We start from the raw sequence: 24,916 nt of genomic DNA, 5'->3' as shown, positions 1-24,916 counted from the left end.
CATTGCTCAGTCAGGTCTTTCAGCTGCTGTTTGTTTGTGGGCTTTCTGTCTGAAGTTTAGTCTTTCACCACTTCATTGCCACAGTGTTTACCCAATTATTGCATTTCTAACTCAGCATACATATATTGGGGCAGATTTACAAAATAAGAGTTCAAATACCGCCTGGGGGAACCCTACCTAACATGGGGAGTGACTATTCATGGGCAGATGATGGGTTCCCCACTAGCTAGGGAATCCCCAGCTGTCAACACACAAAGCAGAGGAATTCCATAGCAAAGTCGAAGGAAGCCCTGGGGTTTCCTGAAGATAACCTGAGAACTGGGTAAAACTTGGTATCCCCATGGATACATGCAACCCCGAGTGACTAGGGAGAGTGGCCAAGATTAGAGTGACCAAACCCCAACAATCCTAAAACAAGACATCCATTGATCATCAAGGTACACATCTGTAGTCCCTCTCCCATGGTTGGTACTGCTCTGCATGCAGGCTGGGCCAAGAGCCCCCACTGGGGGTCACCCTGTGCAACACACAATGGAGAAGGGAGTGCATGAAGCGGTCTATAACCACTCATTGCACCGTATGTGTCAGGTAGCCCGATAAACCACTTCTGGACTAGATGCAACAGGTTACGCTGCTGTGATCTTGGAGGCTTGTCTAGGGCATAGGCCCAGTGCTATATACTTTCTGCACTGCCCAGTAAGGTGTTGCCAAGCCATGCCTATGCTTTCATTTTGGGGAACTCCTTTGAGTCCCTCATGGCAGGATCATAGAGCTAGGACTTTGGCCTACTTATCCAGCGTCAGCTTCTCCCAGTCAGTCACCCGCTTCAACAACATCATCCAGGGTCATCTTCTGTAAAGCTACCCTCACAGTCTTCCTGACATGATGACCATCATCCTTGGTTAAAACAGAAATCCACAAGATGTCATCCCGATCTTATAGGCGCTGCTTCACTCAGAAATCTGGTCGCAGTATTTATCCATAAGAATAGATTTATTAATAATAGGTAGAACGCGTTCCGGCTCTGGGTGGGAGCCTTCGTCAGGTGCAGTTGCTTACAGATCAACTGCACCTGACGAAGGCTCTTGTCCGGAGAAACATGTTGTGCCTATTATAAATAAAACTATTCTTATGGATAAATACTGCGACCATATTTCTGAGTGAAGCAGTGCCTATAAAGTCGGGACAACATCTCATGGATTTCTGTTTTACTGCTGCTCCGTCACTCTGGATGAACAGACCTCTACGTCCCGCGGGCAGTAGCTCCTCAACTTTACAGCACGTATATGATATGCTCTCTATACAGTTACATCAGGTGAGAGTTACACCCTAAGTAATTTTGTCCTTTTTAAAAGATCTCACTTGAGTTCTCTGCGCTCTTTATCTCATTTCTCTATATTGGCTTTGTTGTCGTACGTCCGCGAAACTCTATGGTCCTCCATCCAACGCCAGTCCCTCTGCATCATCATCCATGGTTGTCAGAGTTTAAATCTACCGAGCAAAGGCAGAATCTGTCAGAACTGCCGTCTGCTGGGTGAGCAGTCAATTGGCCTCCTGCGGGCTTGTATAGCCGTGGTAATGCATTTCCCTTTATTGCTGAGCATTCATCTGTTATTGCTGAAAGTTCACCTGTACGAAGTGGTGGATCACTTCCTCCATGGCAGCTAGTGTGGTGGGCTCTGTGTTGAAGCTCTGACACAGAACATGTAGTATGTCTGTGCCCACATCAGAACCACCAGTTGTGAGTGATCAATTCTAATGGCAAGTAGTTATCCAAGTTAACTGTTTTATTTTCTTCAAACTATCAGCTCACTTTATCAAGTCCAGGCACCACGGTCCACATCAATAATGGCACCATATACTTATGAAGATTACCATGCTATGGGTCATTGCCATCAACTGAAGATGTGACATGTTGTAAGTGATGATGTGGCCATGTATAGGATCTTTATACATGGAGGTAAATCCATCCTATTAATAATGAAATTCTACACTTACTGCCCTACTGAAAGATGTTGATGTACAGTTGCTGACACATGTCATTAATTGTATAATGCAATGAGAAAGGGTTCATAACTAGAGATGAGCGAACATGCTCGTCCGAGCTTGATGCTCGGTCGAGCATTAGGGTACTCGAAACTGCTCGTTACTCGGACGAATACTTCGCCCGCTCGAGAAAATGGCAGCTCCCGCCGTTTTGCTTTTTGGCGGCCAGAAACAGAGCCAATCACAAGCCAGGAGACTCTGCACTCCACCCAGCATGACGTGGTACCCTTACACGTCGATAGCAGTGGTTGGCTGGCCAGATCAGGTGACCCTGGGATAGACTAGCCGCTGGCCGCGCTGCTCGGATCATTCTGTCTCTGGATGCCGCTAGGGAGAGAGCTGCTGCTGCTCAGGGAAAGCGTTAGGGTGTTCTATTAGCTTACTGTTAGGCAGGAGTGATTCTCAAAGAACCCAACAGCCCTTCTTAGGGCTACAATAACGTTCTACTTTTTTTATTTTAATTTGCATCTTTTACCATTTTGTGAGGAATTAGCAGGGGGACTTGCTACCGTTGTGTTTAGCTCTTAGTGGCACACATATCCATAGCAAAGACCGAAGTGGGAAAATTCAGTAGGGGTTGGATTTCTATTAGGCAATAACTCAGTGTCATCTCATCTGGCATAGTACTGTGCTTCCTTTGATACTTGGCTAGAAAATAGCCATAGGAGAATACAAACAGCTTCTTGAAGCCTACAGTAGCGTTCTATATATTTGATTTCTGGTTGATCTGCTGGTGGCTGTAGTTTCTGCAGTGCATGTACTTGCCAATTCTGAGCAATTTGTAGTGAGACTTGCGACCGCTGTGTTCTGCGCTTAGTGGCGCACATATCCATAGCAAAGGCTGAAGTGGCAAAATTCAGTAGGGGTTGGATTTCTATTAGGCAATAACTCAGTGTCATCTCATCTGGCATAGTACTGTGCTTCCTTTGATACTTGGCTAGAAAATAGCCATAGGAGAATACAAACAGCTTCTTGAAGCCTACAGTAGCGTTCTATATATTTGATTTCTGGTTGATCTGCTGGTGGCTGTAGTTTCTGCAGTGCATGTACTTGCCAATTCTGAGCAATTTGTAGTGAGACTTGCGACCGCTGTGTTCTGCGCTTAGTGGCGCACATATCCATAGCAAAGGCTGAAGTGGCAAAATTAAGTAGGGGTTGGATTTCTATTAGGCAATAACTCAGTGTCATCTCATCTGGCATAGTACTGTGCTTCCTTTGATACTTGGCTAGAAAATAGCCATAGGAGAATACAAACAGCTTCTTGAAGCCTACAGTAGCGTTCTATATATTTGATTTCTGGTTGATCTGCTGGTGGCTGTAGTTTCTGCAGTGCATGTACTTGCCAATTCTGAGCAATTTGTAGTGAGACTTGCGACCGCTGTGTTCTGCGCTTAGTGGCGCACATATCCATAGCAAAGGCCGAAGTGGCAAAATTCAGTAGGGGTTGGATTTCTATTAGGCAATAACTCAGTGTCATCTCATCTGGCATAGTACTGTGCTTCCTTTGATACTTGGCTAGAAAATAGCCATAGGAGAATACAAACAGCTTCTTGAAGCCTACAGTAGCGTTCTATATATTTGATTTCTGGTTGATCTGCTGGTGGCTGTAGTTTCTGCAGTGCATGTACTTGCCAATTCTGAGCAATTTGTAGTGGGACTTGCGACCGCTGTGTTCTGCGCTTAGTGGCGCACATATCCATAGCAAAGGCTGAAGTGGCAAAATTCAGTAGGGGTTGGATTTCTATTAGGCAATAACTCAGTGTCATCTCATCTGGCATAGTACTGTGCTTCCTTTGATACTTGGCTAGAAAATAGCCATAGGAGAATACAAACAGCTTCTTGAAGCCTACAGTAGCGTTCTATATATTTGATTTCTGGTTGATCTGCTGGTGGCTGTAGTTTCTGCAGTGCATGTACTTGCCAATTCTGAGCAATTTGTAGTGAGACTTGCGACCGCTGTGTTCTGCGCTTAGTGGCGCACATATCCATAGCAAAGGCTGAAGTGGCAAAATTCAGTAGGGGTTGGATTTCTATTAGGCAATAACTCAGTGTCATCTCATCTGGCATAGTACTGTGCTTCCTTTGATACTTGGCTAGAAAATAGCCATAGGAGAATACAAACAGCTTCTTGAAGCCTACAGTAGCGTTCTATATATTTGATTTCTGGTTGATCTGCTGGTGGCTGTAGTTTCTGCAGTGCATGTACTTGCCAATTCTGAGCAATTTGTAGTGAGACTTGCGACCGCTGTGTTCTGCGCTTAGTGGCGCACATATCCATAGCAAAGGCTGATATGGCAAAATTCAGTAGGGGTTGGATTTCTATTAGGCAATAACTCAGTGTCATCTCATCTGGCATAGTACTGTGCTTCCTTTGATACTTGGCTAGAAAATAGCCATAGGAGAATACAAACAGCTTCTTGAAGCCTACAGTAGCGTTCTATATATTTGATTTCTGGTTGATCTGCTGGTGGCTGTAGTTTCTGCAGTGCATGTACTTGCCAATTCTGAGCAATTTGTAGTGAGACTTGCGACCGCTGTGTTCTGCGCTTAGTGGCGCACATATCCATAGCAAAGGCTGAAGTGGCAAAATTAAGTAGGGGTTGGATTTCTATTAGGCAATAACTCAGTGTCATCTCATCTGGCATAGTACTGTGCTTCCTTTGATACTTGGCTAGAAAATAGCCATAGGAGAATACAAACAGCTTCTTGAAGCCTACAGTAGCGTTCTATATATTTGATTTCTGGTTGATCTGCTGGTGGCTGTAGTTTCTGCAGTGCATGTACTTGCCAATTCTGAGCAATTTGTAGTGAGACTTGCGACCGCTGTGTTCTGCGCTTAGTGGCGCACATATCCATAGCAAAGGCCGAAGTGGCAAAATTCAGTAGGGGTTGGATTTCTATTAGGCAATAACTCAGTGTCATCTCATCTGGCATAGTACTGTGCTTCCTTTGATACTTGGCTAGAAAATAGCCATAGGAGAATACAAACAGCTTCTTGAAGCCTACAGTAGCGTTCTATATATTTGATTTCTGGTTGATCTGCTGGTGGCTGTAGTTTCTGCAGTGCATGTACTTGCCAATTCTGAGCAATTTGTAGTGGGACTTGCGACCGCTGTGTTCTGCGCTTAGTGGCGCACATATCCATAGCAAAGGCCGAAGTGGCAAAATTTAGTAGGGGTTGGATTTCTATTAGGCAATAACTCAGTGTCATCTCATCCGGCATAGTACTGTGCTTCCTTTGATACTTGGCTAGAAAATAGCCATAGGAGAATACAAACAGCTTTTTGATCTTGAAGCCTACAGTAGCGTTCTATATATTTGATTTCTGGTTGATCTGCTGGTGGCTGTAGTTTCTGCAGTGCATGTACTTGCCAATTCTGAGCAATTTGTAGTGAGACTTGCGACCGCTGTGTTCTGCGCTTAGTGGCGCACATATCCATAGCAAAGGCCGAAGTGGCAAAATTCAGTAGGGGTTGGATTTCTATTAGGCAATAACTCAGTGTCATCTCATCTGGCATAGTACTGTGCTTCCTTTGATACTTGGCTAGAAAATAGCCATAGCAATAGGATAGCATTGTTTGGTTTTAAAAACTCAAAAAAAAAAAAAAACACAAAAAAAAAAAAAAACACAAAAAAAACAAAAAAAAGTAAAAAAAAAAATAAAGTTATAACTCTCATTTTAAAAATGTTTAACCCGAGGGCTAGGGGTAGAGGACGAGGGCGGGGACGTGGGCGTCCAACTACTGCAGGGGTCAGAGGCCGTGGTCCTGGGCGGGGTGAGACACCACCTGCTGATGAGGGAGCAGGGGAACGCCGCAGAGCTACACTCCCTAGGTTCATGTCTGAAGTTACTGGGACTCGTGGTAGAGCACTGTTGAGGCCAGAACAGTGCGAACAGGTGATGTCGTGGATTGCTGACAATGCTTCGAGCAATTTGTCCACCACCAGTCAGTCTTCCACGCAGTCCACCCATGTCACCGAAATCGCCACTCCTCCAGCTCCTGCACCTCAGCCTCCTCCCCCCCAGTCTGCCCCCTCCCAGGAAAATTTGGCATTTGAACCGGCATACTCTGAGGAACTGTTTTCTGGACCCTTCCCACAGTCACAAACCACTTGTCCGGTTGCTGCTGAGCAATTTTCCGATGCCCAGGTTTTCCACCAGTCACAGTCTGTGGGTGATGATGACCTTCTTGACGTAGTGGAAGTGTGTAAAGAGGTGTCCGACGATGAGGAGACACGGTTGTCAGACAGTGGGGAAGTTGTTGTCAGGGCAGGAAGTCCGAGGGGGGAGCAGACTGAGGGATCGGAGGATGATGAGGTGACAGACCCAAGCTGGGTTGAGAGGCCAGGTGAACACAGTGCTTCTGAGACGGAGGAGAGTCCTCGACCTGAACAGGTTGGAAGAGGCAGTGGTGGGGCCAGACGGAGAGGCAGGGCCAGAGCTGGTGCATCAGCGCCACTGTCAACTAGTGAAGCTCCCGTGGTGAGGGCTCTTGCGGCGAGGGCTAGATCTTCAGAAGTGTGGAGGTTCTTTAAGGAAACACCGGATGACCGACGGACTGTGGTGTGCAACATTTGCCAAACCAGGCTCAGCAGGGGTTCCACCACTACTAGCTTAACTACCACCAGTATGCGCAGGCATATGAATACTAAGCACCCCACTCAGTGGCAACAAGCCCGTTCACCTCCGGCCGTGCACACCACTGCTCCTTCCCCTGTGTCAGCTGCTAGTCAGCCCCCTGCCCAGGACCCTGCCACAAAAACCCCATCGTCGCCTCCATGATCCTCCACAGAATCCACCAGCGTTCAGCTCTCCATACCCCAGACGCTGGAGCGGAAACGCAAATATAGTGCAACCCACCCGCACGCCCAAGCCCTTAATGTGCACATCTCCAGATTGCTTAGCCTGGAGATGCTGCCCTATAGGCTAGTAGAGACCGAGGCCTTTCGCAACCTCATGGCGGCGGCCGCCCCTCGGTATTCGGTCCCCAGCCGCCACTACTTTTCCCGATGTGCCGTCCCAGCCCTGCACCAGCACGTGTCAGACAACATCATCCGTGCCCTGACCAACGCCGTTTCTGACAAGGTCCACCTGACCACGGACACGTGGACGAGTGCTGCCGGGCAGGGCCACTATATATCGCTGACGGCACATTGGGTTAACTTGGTGGAGGCTGGGACCGAGTCTGACCCTGGGGCTGCTCATATACTGCCGACGCCGAGGATTGCGGGGCCTACCTCGGTCCAGGTGTTTCAGGCCTACTATGCCTCCTCCTCCTCCCACCCCTCCTCCACCTCCTCCTCCGAACTACCATCCGTGGGCACGGCGCCATCAGTCGGTAGCTCTAGGCACAGCAGCAGTGCCGTCGCTAAGCGACAGCAGGCGGTGCTCAAACTGCTGAGCCTAGGCGACAAAAGGCACACCGCCCAAGAGCTATTACAGGGCATCACGGCGCAGACTGATCTGTGGCTGGCACCGCTGAACCTCAAGCCGGGAATGGTTGTGTGTGACAACGGCCGTAACCTGGTGGCGGCTCTGCAACTCGGCAGACTGACACATGTGCCATGCCTGGCCCATGTGTTAAATCTGATAGTGCAGCGTTTCCTCAAGACATACCCCAATCTGTCTGATTTGCTCACGAAGGTGCGCCGCATCTGTGCGCATTTCAGGAAGTCCAGCCCAGATGCTGCCACTCTCAGGGCAGCGCAGCGCCGCCTCCAACTGCCCGCTCACCGACTGTTGTGCGACGTGCCCACGAGGTGGAATTCAACACTGACCATGTTATCCAGAGTTTACCAGCAGCGCAGAGCGATTGTAGACTGCCAGATGTCAACTTCCACCAGAACTGGTAGTCAGCTTCCTCAAGTCTACAATGAGGAGTGGACGTGGATGTCTGATATCTGTCAGGTGCTGAGTAACTTTGAGGAGTCAACACAGATGGTCAGTGGCGATGCCGCCATCATCAGCCTCACCATCCCGCTGCTTGGCCTGTTGAAAAACTCTCTGGTCAGCATGAAGTCGGAAGCTTTGCGCTCGTCACAAGAGACGGGGGAAGAATATTCCCTTGTTGATAGCCAAAGCACCCTGAGGTCTGTTTCTCAGCGCATATCGGAGGAGGTGGAGGTGGAGGAGGATGAGGAGGAAGAGGAGGAGAATGTTGGCGAGACACAAGAGGGGACCATTGTTGAGTCCTTCACTGTTCAGCGTGTATGGGCAGAAGAAGAGGAGTTGGAGGAGTTGGAGGAGGAGGAAATGGACAGTCAGGCCAGTGAGGGGAGTGAATTCTTACGCGTTGGTACTCTGGCGCATATGGCAGATTTCATGCTAGGCTGCCTATCCCGTGACCCTCGCGTTCAAAGAATTTATTCCAGCACCGATTACTGGGTGTTCACTCTCCTGGACCCACGGTACAAGCAAAATCTTCCCACTCTCATCCCTGGAGAGGAAAGGAGTGTGAGAATGCATGAATACCAGCAGGCCCTGGTGCACAAGCTGAAACAGTATTTCCCTTCTGACAGCGCTAGCGGCAGAGTGCGTAGTTCTGCGGGACAAGTAGCGAGGGAGAGTAGGCGAGCAGGCAGCTTGTCCAGCACTGGCAAGGGTACGCTTTACAAGGCTTTTGCCAGCTTTATGTCACCCCAGCAAGACACTGTCACCTGTCCCCAGTCTCGGCAGAGTAGGGCTGATCTTTACAGAAAGATGGTGAGGGAGTACGTAGCTGACCATACCATCGTCCTAAATGATCACACAGCTCCCTACAACTACTGGGTTTCAAAGCTGGACATGTGGCACGAACTGGCGCTCTACGCCTTGGAGGTTCTTGCCTGCCCTGCCGCTAGCGTCTTGTCCGAGCGGGTTTTCAGTGCAGCTGGTGGCATCATCACCGATAAGCGTACACGCCTGTCGACTGACAGCGCTGACAGGCTGACGCTTATCAAGATGAATAAAGCATGGATTTCTCCTAATTTCCAATCTCCAGCAGGTGAAGGAAGCTCAACCTGAATAATTTATCCACTCCTCCTCCTCCTCCTCATTTTCCTCCTTCTCCTGCTCTTTGTACAGTAAAGCAGAGGAAACTGGCTATTTTTTGACAGGGCCCACTGGCTCTACCTATAGTACTTTATGCATTTAATTTTTCTGGAGGGCCACCTACCCGGTCCTCTGTTTGAAACAATTTTTGTGAGTGCCACATACAGGCACTCAATCTATTCCATTTTTCTGGAGGGCCACCTACCCGGTCCTCTGTTTTAAAAAATTTTTGGGACTGCCACATACAGGCACTCAATCTATTCCATTTTACTGCAGGGCCACCTACCTGCTCCTCTGGTTTGAACAATTTTTGGGACTGCCACATACAGGCACTCAATCTATTCCATTTTACTGCAGGGCCACCTACCTGCTCCTCTGGTTTGAACAATTTTTGGGACTGCCACATACAGGCACTCAATCTATTCCATTTTACTGGAGGGCCACCTACCTGCTCCTCTGGTTTGAAACATTTTTGGGACTGCCACATACAGGCACTCAATCTATTCCATTTTACTGCAGGGCCACCTACCTGCTCCTCTGGTTTGAACAATTTTTGGGACTGCCACATACAGGCACTCAATCTATTCCATTTTACTGGAGGGCCACCTACCTGCTCCTCTGGTTTGAAACATTTTTGGGACTGCCACATACAGGCACTCAATCTATTCCATTTTACTGCAGGGCCACCTACCTGCTCCTCTGGTTTGAACAATTTTTGGGACTGCCACATACAGGCACTCAATCTATTCCATTTTACTGCAGGGCCACCTACCTGCTCCTCTGGTTTGAACAATTTTTGGGACTGCCACATACAGGCACTCAATCTATTCCATTTTACTGCAGGGCCACCTACCTGCTCCTCTGGTTTGAACAATTTTTGGGACTGCCACATACAGGCACTCAATCTATTCCATTTTACTGCAGGGCCACCTACCTGCTCCTCTGGTTTGAACAATTTTTGGGACTGCCACATACAGGCACTCAATCTATTCCATTTTACTGGAGGGCCACCTACCTGCTCCTCTGGTTTGAAACATTTTTGGGACTGCCACATACAGGCACTCAATCTATCCCATTTTACTGGAGGGCCACCTACCTGCTCCTCTGGTTTGAAAAATGTTTGGGACTGCCACATACAGGCACTATCCAAATTAAATTGTCTCCATAGCAGCCTCCACACGTTGTCTCCATTGCTACCTCCAAAAGTCGTCCATATAGCTGCCTCCATACATCGTCCCTTTATCAAACGAGGTGTGTCAGGCAGAAATTTGGGTTGTTTTCATGGATTCCACATCAAAGTTGTTAACTTTGTCGCCACCCTGCTGTGTAATCCCCAAAATATACTGGCAAACTTTTACCATTTAGGGATATTATTTCAGCGCTTCTTGCGCATCTGTTTACATTCCCCTCACCCGGCATATCCTAAACTTATAAGAACGCTACTACACTTGATCTTATACAAAAGGTTCTTAGAAGTGCTGTTTGGGGAGTAGCCTAGAGACAGGGGCTTGGATTGGCGAAAGCTCGCCTGGCAGCGGAACGCCAGCTCCATGCGCATCATGCGCTTCTTGCGCATCTGTTTACATTCCCCTCACCCGCCATATCCCAAACTTATAAGAACGCTACTACACTTAACTTGGTGCAGGCTGGGACCGAGTCTGACCCTGGGGCTGGTCATATACTGCCGACGCAGAGAATTGCGGGGCCTACCTCGGTCCAGGTCTCAAAGGCCTACTATACCTCCTCCTCCTCCGAATTACCATCCGTGGGCATGGCGCCATCAGTCGGTAGCTCTAGGCACAGCAGCAGTGCCGTCGCTAAGCGACAGCAGGCGGTGCTGAAACTGCTGAGCCTAGGCGATAAAAGGCACACCGCCCAAGAGCTATTACAGGGCATTCCACATCAAAGTTGTTAACTTTGTCGCCACCCTGCTGTGTAATCCCCAAAATATACTTGCAAACTTTTACCATTTAGGGATATTATTTCAGCGCTTCTTGCGCATCTGTTTACATTCCCCTCACCCGGCATATCCTAAACTTATAAGAACGCTACTACACTTGATCTTATACAAAAGGTTCTTAGAAGTGCTGTTTGGGGAGTAGCCTAGAGACAGGGGCTTGGATTGGCGAAAGCTCGCCTGGCAGCGGAGCGCCAGCTCCATGCCAAGATCCAACTAACATAGTTTTAACTGCAGCACCTTTAATCTACTACTAGTTCACTGCCTCCATACATCGTCCCCTTATCAAACGAGCTGTGTCAGGCAGAATTTTGGGTTGTTTTCATGGCTTCCATGTTAACTTTGTCGCCACCCTGCTGTGTAATCCACAAAATATACTGGCAAACTTTTATCATGTACCGATATTATTTGAGCGCTTCTTGCTCACCTCCTTTGGTTCCTCTCTGCCACCCATTGGTTTGAAGCCTGAGTCCATTTAGGGTATGTCGCCATGACACTCTCTAGCCTGCTGCCGCTGCCTCTGCATGCCGTCCCCTATAGTGTCAGGGTCAATTATTGGATGTTTTAGATGCTATCTAGCTTCATTCTGTCACTCTGTCATGGCCATGCTGTTGCCCATAATTTTGGCATAATGGTGCGATTATGCAGCCTCAGAGGCATCCATGCATGCTGCCCCTGCTGTTTCCTGTCCATTTCCGTGGTGTTTCCATCCTTTTCTGAGGTTCCCAGGTGTTTGGCCAAGCTTCCCTGTGCAGAGCCTTGGTCCCCTTGAAAAATGCTCGAGTCTCCCATTGACTTCAATGGGGTTCGTTATTCGAGACGAGCACTCGAGCATCGGGAAAAGTTCGTCTCGAATAACGAGTACCCGAGCATTTTAGTGTTCGCTCATCTCTATTCATAACATTTTGTGTTAATAAGAAGCATTTGCCACCTTACTAGTATTTCAAGCTACAAGCCAAAAATGTATTTGCAAAAAAAGGATTCAAATGAAAATGTTAATCTAAAATTGGCTACATGCTTTTACATAAGAGTGGAGCAGACATCTGGCACAGGAGGAGAGATCCAGTTCCAGCAGATGAATCATCTCAGTATAAAGTTTCATGCGCTGCCGATACATTTGTCCAGTGAAATAGTGAGATTTACCAGTGGCTGCTGTGTGGAGCCATACAATGTCTAGCGCAGCTTTCCTAGACATAATAAACCATATAATGTTCTGTTGATATAATGTAATGGTTATAGCAGAGCTCAAGGAAATCAGGTTAAGAGGTTATACAGATTGTGCATTTTTTCTTACTGCTGAGAATAAATATAAATATACCGTATGTGATGTTCCCAAGGTCATAAACCGGAACAAAAGTATTATTATGTATGATAACTTCGGATTTATAAAACAGTCACGTTAGTATGATAGTGGAAAATGGCAGAACACAGCCATTATCTACTGATAAACTGAAGTATCATAGACGCCACAACATTCACAATAATTATAGCTTATAGCATGTGTCTGCAATTAGCTACAGCCATAGAGTTGCACTGCAGATTCTTCCTTGTAAATCCATGGCAATGTATAGAACAATAACTGTGGATAGGATTTACAAAACTACATGCATCAAAAAAGATCTGCAGGAAATATGGACATGCCGTGGTTTCCTGCATATTCATTGTTGTATGGATTCTTACTGCAAAATTCACAGATCATATATACTTGAGTATAAGCCGACCCAAGTATAAGCCAAGGCCCCTAATTTTACCACCAAAAACTGGGAAAACCTATTAACTTGAGTAAAAGCCGAGGGTGGGAAATGCATTGGTCACAGCCTCCCAGGATATAGCTAGCAAGCCCCCAGTAGTATATAGCCACCAGCCTCAAGTAGTATATAGCCTGTCAGCCCCCTGTAGTATAAAGCCATCCTCCTGTAGTATATAGCCAGCCCCTGTAGTATATAGCCAGCCAGCCCCCAGTAGTATATAGCTAGCCAGCCCCTTTTAGTATATAGCCAGCCAGCCCCCTGTAGTTGAAAGCCAGCCCCCTGTAGTATATAGCCAGACAGCACCCTGTAGAATATAGCCAGCCCCCTGTAGTATATAGTCACCCAGCCCCATGTAGTATATAGTCAGCCAGCCCCCAGTAGTATATAGCTAGCCAGCCCCTGTAGTATAAAGCCAGCCAGCACCCTGTAGAATATAGCCAGCACCCTGTAGTATATAGCCAGCCCTCTGTAATATATAGTCAGTAACCTTTAGTAAACAGCCAGCCAGCCAAACAGCGCGGCTCCCCGATGGACCCATCCCTGCGACTCCTCTTCTGTCTTCTTTTTGCTGTAACAGCTGGCAACAGCTCTGCGGCTGGTGCACACTATGATGTAATCAGCAGCGATACCACCGCATCATAGATCGCATGGATGCATCTCTGCCGGCTAATACAGTAGAGATAAAACAGAAGAGGAGCCGCGGAAACAGGAGCATCGGGGAGCCGTGCCGAGCATTGGGAGCGCCGGAAGGTGAGTATGTAAGTTTATTTTTTTTATAGACTCATATATAAGCCGAGGTGGGGTTTTTCAGCACATTTTTTTGTGCTTGCAATAGATAACTGCAAGGTATTCTATTGTACGATCACTCCTCCTCCAGCTCATCCCCTCTGAAAGAAAGCATTGATTTTCTGCTGCTGATGTTCAGGGTGTCTCCCTAGTAACAGAACTGTCTATACATAGACAGTTACATCAACGTGTTCAGTGGAGGGCAGGGATGGAGGCTATACATTGTTGTCTGTACCCCATAGACCAGTGATGGCTAACCTATGGCACTGGTGCCAGAGGTGGCACTCGGAGCCCTTTCTGTGGGCACTCAGGCCATCACCAGAGATGACTCCAGGTATCTTCCTGCAGTCCCAGACAACCCAGGAATTGCTGTGCAAAGAGGTATTTTAAAGTGACAGCTCTACCTGGGACTATTTTCTGCTATATTGGTGCCTGAGGGTGCTGGTATCAATGAAAACTGTGACAGAGAAGGGAGTATAAATCACAAATTACATTTCTGTGTTGGCACTTTGCGATAAATAAGCGGGTCTTTGTTGATGTTTGGGCACTCGGTCTCTAAAAGGTTTGCCATCACTGCCATAGACTATTATCAGTACTGGTACATATACATATACTTTTCTTACAGCAGCCAGGTGGATAAAATACTGCAGTCTATAATGCTATTTCATCTTCTATTTCCCGATGTACATGACAATTTACACTGACCATACTGACCAGACTGGCCTCTGTCGGAAAATATATGTCTATGGACATCTGGGGATTTCTTCAACGTGTAAAAAAATGTAGAGTTTGGATGCTACAATTAGAAAAATTCGAAGTATTTGGTATTTATTTTATGTTCTGATTTTAAACAAAAGTTGACCTATTTGTTTTTAATCTTTCTTATATGATTTTCAGCATACAGGACTTTATGTGCATGTATAGTTCCCCCAATAGACATTGTTTGGAGACCATAATACCAGTCTGTAAACATCCAAGAGAAAATCCAGCACAGATTACGGGGGATGCGTTTAAAAGTCCAGTTTCTTTATTTCCACATCGTTAAAAGTTTACAGGGCAAATATATACGTCAGCACACGGGCAATGTAGCACAGACCTACGCGTTTCGTCTACTCGACTTAGTCATGGTCCCTACGAAACGTGTAGGTCTGTGCTACATTGTCCGTGTGCTGATATATATATTTGGCCTGTAAACTTTTAACGATGTGGAAATAAAGAAACTGGACTTTTAAACGCATCCCCCGTAATCTGTGCTGGATTTTCTCTTGGATGTTTGCTGGAATAGTGCGTGGCAGGCTAGCACGCTGAACCTTTCCGTGCACCGGGAGGATTGCGGATTGACCACTAGGGTGAGCCTGCAGTACTATTATAGGACCAGTCTGTCTCCATGGTGATGCCAGCTCCATCAATTTATCTGCCATGACCAAAGATCACTAAAGGGGTTACTAAATAGCAAATCCTGCCATTTGCTATTTTTGCATTACACTTATCTCACACTGACAGCACCTGTGTCCTGCATCACCATTATTCCAAATATGTCATTGTGCAGCACATGACGGCTGCCCTCCAGGATTGAGATACAGTTGTTAATACTTTTTCTTTTACAGGCAGTCCCCGGGTTACATACAAGATAGGGTCTGGAGGTTTGTTCTTATGTTGAATTTGTATGTAAGTCGAAACTGTATATTTTATAATGGAAGTTCTAGACAATTTTTTTTCTTTTGCCCCAGTGACAATTGGAGTTTCAAAATTTTTGGTGTAATTGGACCAAGAATTATCAATAAAGCTTCATTACAGACATCTTACAGCTGATCATTGCAGTCTGGGACTATAGTAAAGCATCCAGAGAGCTTCACCAGAGGTCACAGTGGGCAGAGGGGTCCGTCTGTAACTATGGGTTGTCTGTAAGTCGGGTGTCCTTAAGTAGGGGACCGCCTGTATTTATTAATGAACTATACAAATTTCAGCTCACGCTGTTCTCATATGTCAAGGGTCTAGTACACATGTCCTGATATACTAGCAACATAATCTTCTATAGAAATATTTTGTCTGAATATCCTGAATACTCTCTGATTTAAAATTAAAACATATCACATTGTCATGTAGTTATAAAAGGGAAAGCCCTGAGACTTCTCATGTATAACAGCTTATAGGAGGCGCTTTCAAGTCAGGCCATAGAATAGACTGTAATAAGTGAACACCACTGGGAAATTATTGTAGCAATGGGCAGATCCAGGCGATGAAAGGAGCAAGAGGAACAACACAGATCTGTAATATCCTGCTGCGCTTTAGTTATTAACTTTTTATTGCTTTGGCTGGAAAGAACAAATTTTCCCCCATTATTGATGATCTATGCAAGCCTCTGGCATTCATACATTAGTAGTGGACCAGGAATGAGCACAGCGATAAAGTCTCTTTTCATATACATTATATATATGAACTCTATATAGAATCTATCTATCATGCTATGAAAACATACTGGGGTAGATTTATCTTTCTATTTCTAGTTTTACTGTCAGTCTATTTCCTTTTTTTGTCTTTTTTAATTTGTCATAGGTGGATTTTTCTTGTGTTAAATTGCATCTGTGCCTGTTAGTTTAGCATTGCTGCCTGTTGTGGAGGACACAACTTTTTTATAAAGTCGCACATTTGGTTGTCCTGCTTTTTCCTGCCAAGCTTGCGACCAGAGACCAGGCAAGCTTTTGTGCATTTTTTTGCTACTTTTTCAAAAAAGCTCAACTAACTTTAGTCCAAACACCTGGATTCATTAGATAAATAAAGGCAATCCACTCACATGCTGTGCACTACAAGTTGTGGCGCAAACATGGAAAAGTAGCAGAAAAATAGCAACCTGCTCAAAAACGGGCAACTTTTTTTTGCACTAACAAAATAAGAAAAATGAAGAAAAATAAAGACAAATTTCCCCTACTGTCTACTAACTCCATAAATAAAATCCAATCTTTACAGCATTTATTGAAAACACCAACAAAACATGTTGCAGATTAATAACACAAGACCCACCAGCTTTCTGAGGCAGCAACAATTTTGATGCACATGGTTGTTATTGTATAAAGAAGCATCTGCATTTCTACCATGGATTCCACCTATAAAAAAAGCAGTAGGAATAATTTATGGGAAATGTGTTGTAATCAATGTGAAGGATGCGTGTGTACAGCATCTTTGCTCTGCTATCAATAAACTGTGACCTCGATATTACAAGGTGCAGACACTCGTGTATCTACCTTCCACACAGACCAATATTTATTCCTTTTGATTATATCCTCTTATCTTAATCTGCGCTGGCTGTAAAACGGAGTATGAGCACTGCTACTAGCATGATCTTAGTAGTAATAATAATATATTCTTAATTATTATAGTTATACTATTTAATATATCACAATAGTTAAAAAAACCCCCTCCTTTAAAGGAAAACAACCACTGAAAAATCTTTAAAAAAAATCTTTAAAAATACTCACCTCCTTCATCTTGATTGCAGCGCTGTCCATCGTTAGTCTTGATATACCGTGATCACCTAGAAAAGAAACATAATTAGCAGAACGGAGCACGGGGACAAGATGTCCGGTAATCCATGCTGCTAATTATAAGTTTTCTAGATGATCCCGGCATTTTAAGACTAGTGACAGACAGTGCCGGGATTAAGGAGAAGCAGAGGTGAGTATTTGTAGGATTTTTGTTTTTTTCAAATTTTGATTTCCTTTAAATGTCTGTTCTATTTTCTTAAAGAGGACCTGTAGGTTAGGGTCCCAAATCGTCCTGCATGTGGAGAAAATATATAAAAATAAACTTCGGATTCACTTCTGAATATCCCGCGACGATGCCTTCTCCCCCAATGTGGTAAGTGAAGCCAGGCTACTGCCACGGCTTTATTACACATGCAGGTATCACAAAACGCAATGCGCAGGTGCAGGATGGAACAATTAAGGAGGTGAGTGTAAAGGTTTTTTTTAACTTCTGCTTAAAAAATCATACAGGACAATTCGGAAAAAAAAAACAGTCATTAAGGACCTGTAGGTGGTTTAGTTTCCAAAATCTTCATGACAAGTTCATTTTATTATTTCTACATACCACAGTACAATTTTCTCTATAATTTCTTTGATTTAAAGTGTAACTAACATTTTAACAAGCTTTACCCAATTTAGTCCAGCCTGTACATTAGAACCTTATCTCTAGTTCTCAGTTCTTGTTTAGCTTTTAGTTTGAGAATGGCTTCTATAATGTCTCCCATACATCATACATAAAAACAAAAGGAGATTCTGTTCATATAATGCTTTAGGGGGGATATATCAAGGCTTGTACTTGTACCCCCCTGCCCTTTTACACTGCCTCCACTCCAGTTCCTTATGCAGGTTATTGAGAAGTTCAACACTTGGCATATATATGTGCCAGAGCATCTTGAACCATACCCCTACATGTGTCACAAATTTTCAGTGTGGTATAGGACGTCCTAGAGAAGTTCTAAACAGCGTTGATGAGGATGAAGCACTTGAATGAGATTGGATATTTATATTTCACTATGGAAGTGCTGGTGTCTCACTAAGCTTATGTCCACTTTTTCACTTCCCCCTCAATAGGATTTTTAAAATAATCTTATACCCCTAGACACTAGACAGTCTTAGATCGAAGCAGACATCTTTTTTTTATTGTTGTCTCTTTTTGAGTACTAATATCTTGTTTGAGTCAGTGACTCAGGTATTTTTGATTTCCAATACATCCCTTTAAGGAAGTTTAGGGTTAAAACCTTTCATTTTTTTCACTTGCCACTTAATGATCTCAATAGCTAGCTATAAACTTCATCAGGGCTGGATATCCCTACCCGAGATATGGTTTATCTGCCTAAGTGTTTACTTTGCCGGACCTTGATTTCACTAGATTACCTTCTGCTTTAATTTCTGACCACCCGCAGCCACTTGATTTTGTACTGTGTTGCCATCATGTTTAAACCTTGGATTTACCCCTGTCTATGCTTTTGATTACAGATTTTATTTAACCTTTCATACAAATGTCCTTTTCAGAAATTAATAGTGCAGGAGATATCGTATATACTCGAGTACAAGCCGACCCGAGTATACGCTGAGGTACCTGTTTTTAACACAAAAAACTGGGAAAACCTATTGACTCGAGTATGATCTTAGGGTGGGAAATGCATTGGTCACAGCCTCCACCCAGTATATGGCTAGCCCTCTAGTATACATGTCCCCAGTGTATAGCCAGCCAGCACATGCCCTCTAATATATAGCCAGCCTCTGCCTCCAAGTATATAGCCAGCCACCCCATGCCCTCTATTATACAGCCTGCCAGCCCCTGCCCCCAGTATATAGCCTTCAGCCACTGCCCCAAGTATATAGCCTTCAGCTCCTGCCCCAAGTTTACAGCCTGCAGCCACTGCCCCAAGTATATAGCCTGCACACACTATATGGTAGTGCACACACTATGATGTCAGCCTTTTACTTCCCCCATGGATTGAGTATAAAGTAAAGTTATAGGTATCAAATACAGATCTTTAATATAACTGTGTATACACAACATTCCAGAACTGAATCTAGTTAGAACATGATATACATGTAAACATATACCGTATATTCCGGCGTATAAGACGACTTTTGAAGACAGAAAAATCTTCTGTCTTCTCTGGGGTCGTCTTATATGCCGGTAATCGTCTTATACGGCGGCGGTCGGGTCCCGGTGCATGGAGAGGGCTCACGGGCTGAGCCCTCTCCATAGCCGGTAAGTCTTTGCTGCATATTGAAGCAAAGGCTCACCAATCGCGGGTGTTTTCACAGCGATGGCTGCCGGCAGCCTCAAAAAGACATACTCACCCTCCGTTGGCCCCGATGTCCGCGCAGCTCGTCTTCAGTCTTCCGCGCCGTCTTCTGTCTTCTGCTGGGCACCGCCAGGTTTTTCCCAGCAGCGGCGCGTCATACTAGGCGCCTGCCAAGGAAGATCAATGGCGGCGCCCAGCAGAAGAAAGAAGGCGGCGCGGAACACTGAAGACGAGGGGGAGCAGCGCAGCACATCGGGGCCACCGGAGGGTGAGTATATAAGTTTTTTTTTTTTTTTAATGCTGGGCTGGGCTGTGCTGTATACTACTGGGGGCTGTGCTGTATACTACTGGGGGCTGTGCTGTATACTACTACTGGGGGCAGTGCTGTATACTACTGGGGGTAGTGCTGTATACTACTGGGGGCAGTGCTGTATACTACTGGGGGCTGTGCTGTATACTACTGGGGGCTGTGCTGTATACTACTGGGGGCTGTGCTGTATACTACTGGGGGCTGTGCTGTATACTACTGGGGGCTGTGCTGTAATGGTAATGTTGTTGTTGTATGCCTTATGTTTATGAGCGACAGTTTTCCTGCTATATACCTGCATGTCATAAGAATTTACATTAAAAAAAGTACCATGTTAAATTCAAATCAGTTTTTTTTTAAATTTTTACCGGTGTTTTGTATGCGTTGGAAAAGGGGTAGTCTTATACGGCGAATATATCTTAAACTCTATATTTTAAACAGGAAAGTAGGGGGGTCGTCTTATACACCCGGTCGTCTTATACGCCGGAATATACGGTAAGCAGGATATTTGTGCAGCTGTCTTCTGTACTTATGTAATACTCTTTCTGTGTGCAGACAATGTTGGTATCTTACATTAAGGTACATTTATTATTTTCATTTTTGCAGTAATTAAAAGTAGAGAGGATAGATTTTATGTGATTTACTGCTATGGCAATCCATCCAGCACTGTTACAATAATGCTGAAGCCATGACGTCTGTAGGTTTAAATCTTCTTTGATCAATAGCCAATGACCAGCCAAATCCATGATGTAACAGTAAAGAGGGTATAAAATGTCAAATATCATTTTGCTGAACTGTTACCCTGTTTGTGTTAAATGCAAACAAATTTATGAGAAAAAATATCTTATTAGAAAATGTGTCATGTTTAGACCAATCTGCCACCTTCATCACATCAGAAAATACTAGATAAAAAATGTGGTACGTATTTAAACTGTTTATAGCAGCTACTTTTTTGGGGAAAAATTTTGGGAAAGCTCGCCCTCTTAAGGAAACTTTAAACTTATGGGCTTTTAGGAGAGATGCTGTTGAGGGGTGAATAGTGAACTGTCTGTGTGTTTGTACTTTTTCTTCTTTTTGTCCTCCTGCTGGCCAGCAAACCTTTGTCTCCCTCCACTATTGTTCCAACAGACAAACCAGTTCAGCAGTCACCACTCAGCATTACCTGATCTTACCTGTGTATGCAGACCCTAAGCAGAGGGTGCGCTGGACCCGATTACGGCCAGGTGATGCAGAGCTTAAGCCATGAGATATGTGTTTGTATTTCTTACTTTGGTTACTTGTGTATATTGTAAATTCCACTTTATTTTTAGGTTGTGTATTATATTATGTTGTGATGTTTTATATATTATTTATGTAAGAAATGTATCTTGGGATGTTTGTTTTTAAAGCTGAAACCTAGGAGTGTATCCCTTTAAGACTCTAGGGAAATAGTTGGGTATTTAATGACACCTGTGTGTACATGTGTGTACATGGATGGTCTCTAGGTCTGAGCGTTTGATCTCATCACATGGGATCTGCTTGTTCCAAGTTAGCTGCAACCTGACATCCTGCATCCTGATCATTTTTTTGTGCAAATAAATGCAAGCTTTTTCTTTGGACCTGAAGACTGAGTAAAGACCTTTATTGACGGCTAGAAGATCCTACATCTCAACAGATCCTGCATCATGCGTATTTATGAGAACCTATGACCTTTATTTTACAGTATTGAAGTGGTTACACAGAAGTAGACTAGATGAAGGCTACAGAAAAAGGGGCATTATATAGAGTGGGGCCAGTAAGAGAGTTATACTTCATGGACACACAAGGGGGTGGGACTAGGTATGGGGTAAGGTATGGGGTAAGGGCTGGGCTTGTGTATCTTTGCCAATGTTCCCCCTTCCATTGGTCCCTGCAAAATATTTCCCTGTAGCTGGTCAACAGGGTGCTTGGTTTTAAGCCATACTACTTAAAACCACTAAAAACTACTTAAAACTACTCCAATTAAGTTGCAAATCACAAATGAGATAAAAAGCGGATCTAAAAGATATTATAAATGCAGGGCATAACATGGGTATCAGAAAAGGGGGCATTATAAGGAGGGTCTACAGAAAAGAGGGCATGTGGACATTATACATGTGTGGTTTACTATATATTGTTGAGCCAGTAGGGGCTTATACTTCATGGATACAAAAGGCAGTGGGGTTAGGTATAGTGTACGGGCTGGGCTTACAAACTGAATGTTTTGGCAACCTTCCACCGTTCCCTGTGAAAAGGAACACTGAAAGTGGAGTTCCAAATAGGGTTTAAAACACAACATAAATGTGGGGGAAAACAAGGTTTTCTGTTTTTGAGCACTAATTAAGACAGAATTTTAACACATTACACTTAAAAAGATTAATTTTCCCATTGGATTTGACCATATTCATGTTACGTCATACTATAGTGAAATTGATTTGACGTGTCCCCTCCACACCTGGCTTCTGTGGCAAAACAATGTATTGTGTTAGGGCCACAAATCTCATATATGAATTTCATATTTGATAGGAATACAGCACATTATGAGCCGCATAGTCTCCTTGGTTCAGTAAACAAGCTCTTCCTAGTTTCAGGTTTAGCAATGTATCCATTAGGCTCCATCTCTTAGCAGTGACATTGAAATGTCCTGCTTCATTTAGCTGCCTTACCCCACTATATGTGAACAATCTCACTAAATCTTCTATGGTGACACTTCTTCATGCTCCCATGTCGCAGAGAGGACCTACAGATAAATTATATAGGAAATGAGGCACAATGCAATTACCCTGCCCTGCAGATAGATAGTTTTAGCCTTATAAACCATTTAAACAGAGGACTTCTTATAAAAGCCACATTAATACTTATGATTCTATGAGCCATATATCAAAATGCCACCTAATTGCTGCTTTTATCACACCATCATGGCTGGACATTAAGAAGCATTCGGCTACACGGTCTCCCAATTTCGTATTTGTAACCTCATTATTGAAGACATTGAACATTTGACTCATCGGTATGTGTATCACAGAATGTTTTGTAAAATTACATTTCACTGCTTGCAATTGAATTTACTGAAAATAATACATTTCCACTGGGGTTAAGTCCAGCATTTAATATTCCATTAGTATCTTCTATCAGATATGGTTTTCCTGTGGAAAGAAAATTATTTTAAAACTTCTGATTTATTATTATTGTTGTGGGTAAAATGTTTGGATATTGACAGGAATTCACTCTGATAACAGATCATTAGTCTGAAAAGGCAGAAATTTTATTGACAAGACCGACAATAACATTCCCCTATGGACAGACCATATGTGTCAGACCTCACTAATGCTTTCTGCAGTGCTCTGAGTTTAAGCCAGTGCTCTGAGTGATTGACAACTGCATTACAGAGTCTTTTGCCTGGAAAATGTGGGCGCTGTCATTTTGAGCTCAGTTGTGACTGGAGTGATTGACAGCCGATCCACTAAGTTGCATGGGGCGGCGTCCAAGAACTCATTAATATATCTACCATGTTATATTACACCTCACTGGTTTTACTAGTCTCCTAACACCTGTGTCCCATTTCTGTTTGATATTGCTTTTGCTAACACTTTGTATCTGACCTCTACTTCTTATTTGACCATATTTTGCTATTGGATTCTGTGTTTGGATTCTGTGCCATCTTGGATTTGAACCTGTTCGTCAGATTTTTCTTGTATGTGTGTTATCTGTTGTTTGTTCCTGTGGCTTATCATCTTTCTTGTGTCCCTAAGCAACAGGGTTGGTGAGGCCTTTTAGGTAGGTTACATAGGTTATGGGTGAGGTCTGCACCCCCTTTCTCTATAGTGACAGTATGGTAGTATGATCCTTTATTTATATAAGGGTTACATGTAAAGTGGGTGAATCATTTTAAGTAAATACATTTTTAAAGGTACTGACTAGAGATGAGCGAACATGCTCGTCCGAGCTTGATGCTCGGTCGAGCATTAGGGTACTCGAAACTGCTCGTTACTCGGACGAATACTTCGCCCGCTCGAGAAAATGGCAGCTCCCGCCGTTTTGCTTTTTGGCGGCCAGAAACAGAGCCAATCACAAGCCAGGAGACTCTGCACTCCACCCAGCATGACGTGGTACCCTTACACGTCGATAGCAGTGGTTGGCTGGCCAGATCAGGTGACCCTGGGATAGACTAGCCGCTGGCCGCGCTGCTCGGATCATTCTGTCTCTGGATGCCGCTAGGGAGAGAGCTGCTGCTGGTCAGGGAAAGCGTTAGGGTGTTCTATTAGCTTACTGTTAGGCAGGAGTGATTCTCAAAGAACCCAACAGCCCTTCTTAGGGCTACAATAACGTTCTACTTTTTTTATTTTAATTTGCATCTTTTACCATTTTGTGAGGAATTAGCAGGGGGACTTGCTACCGTTGTGTTTAGCTCTTAGTGGCACACATATCCATAGCAAAGACCGAAGTGGGAAAATTCAGTAGGGGTTGGATTTCTATTAGGCAATAACTCAGTGTCATCTCATCTGGCATAGTAGTGTGCTTCCTTTGATACTTGGCTAGAAAATAGCCATAGGAGAATACAAACAGCTTCTTGAAGCCTACAGTAGCGTTCTATATATTTGATTTCTGGTTGATCTGCTGGTGGCTGTAGTTTCTGCAGTGCATGTACTTGCCAATTCTGAGCAATTTGTAGTGAGACTTGCGACCGCTGTGTTCTGCGCTTAGTGGCGCACATATCCATAGCAAAGGCCGAAGTGGCAAAATTCAGTAGGGGTTGGATTTCTATTAGGCAATAACTCAGTGTCATCTCATCTGGCATAGTAGTGTGCTTCCTTTGATACTTGGCTAGAAAATAGCCATAGGAGAATACAAACAGCTTCTTGAAGCCTACAGTAGCGTTCTATATATTTGATTTCTGGTTGATCTGCTGGTGGCTGTAGTTTCTGCAGTGCATGTACTTGCCAATTCTGAGCAATTTGTAGTGAGACTTGCGACCGCTGTGTTCTGCGCTTAGTGGCGCACATATCCATAGCAAAGGCCGAAGTGGCAAAATTCAGTAGGGGTTGGATTTCTATTAGGCAATAACTCAGTGTCATCTCATCTGGCATAGTAGTGTGCTTCCTTTGATACTTGGCTAGAAAATAGCCAGAGGAGAATACAAACAGCTTCTTGAAGCCTACAGTAGCGTTCTATATATTTGATTTCTGGTTGATCTGCTGGTGGCTGTAGTTTCTGCAGTGCATGTACTTGCCAATTCTGAGCAATTTGTAGTGAGACTTGC

At 44.4% G+C, this 24,916-nt stretch overlaps 1 protein-coding gene across 1 annotated transcript in view; it reads right to left on the bottom strand.

Moving 5' to 3' along the window:
• The window catches only part of TMC3 (transmembrane channel like 3), an 87,724-nt gene that overhangs the window by 46,376 nt on the left and 16,432 nt on the right, over positions 1-24,916 (bottom strand). Inside the window, exon 3 of the mRNA XM_072148354.1 lies at positions 22,323-22,396. The gene's annotated coding sequence lies outside the window, so the exon portion shown is untranslated. The remainder of the gene's footprint in view (positions 1-22,322; positions 22,397-24,916) is intronic.

This window comes from Engystomops pustulosus, chromosome 4, assembly GCF_040894005.1.
Source record: "Engystomops pustulosus chromosome 4, aEngPut4.maternal, whole genome shotgun sequence".
NCBI classification, from domain to species: domain Eukaryota; kingdom Metazoa; phylum Chordata; class Amphibia; order Anura; family Leptodactylidae; genus Engystomops; species Engystomops pustulosus.
The sequence above is the reverse complement of the archived record's forward strand: the minus strand, read 5'-3'. Positions and strand labels throughout refer to the sequence as shown.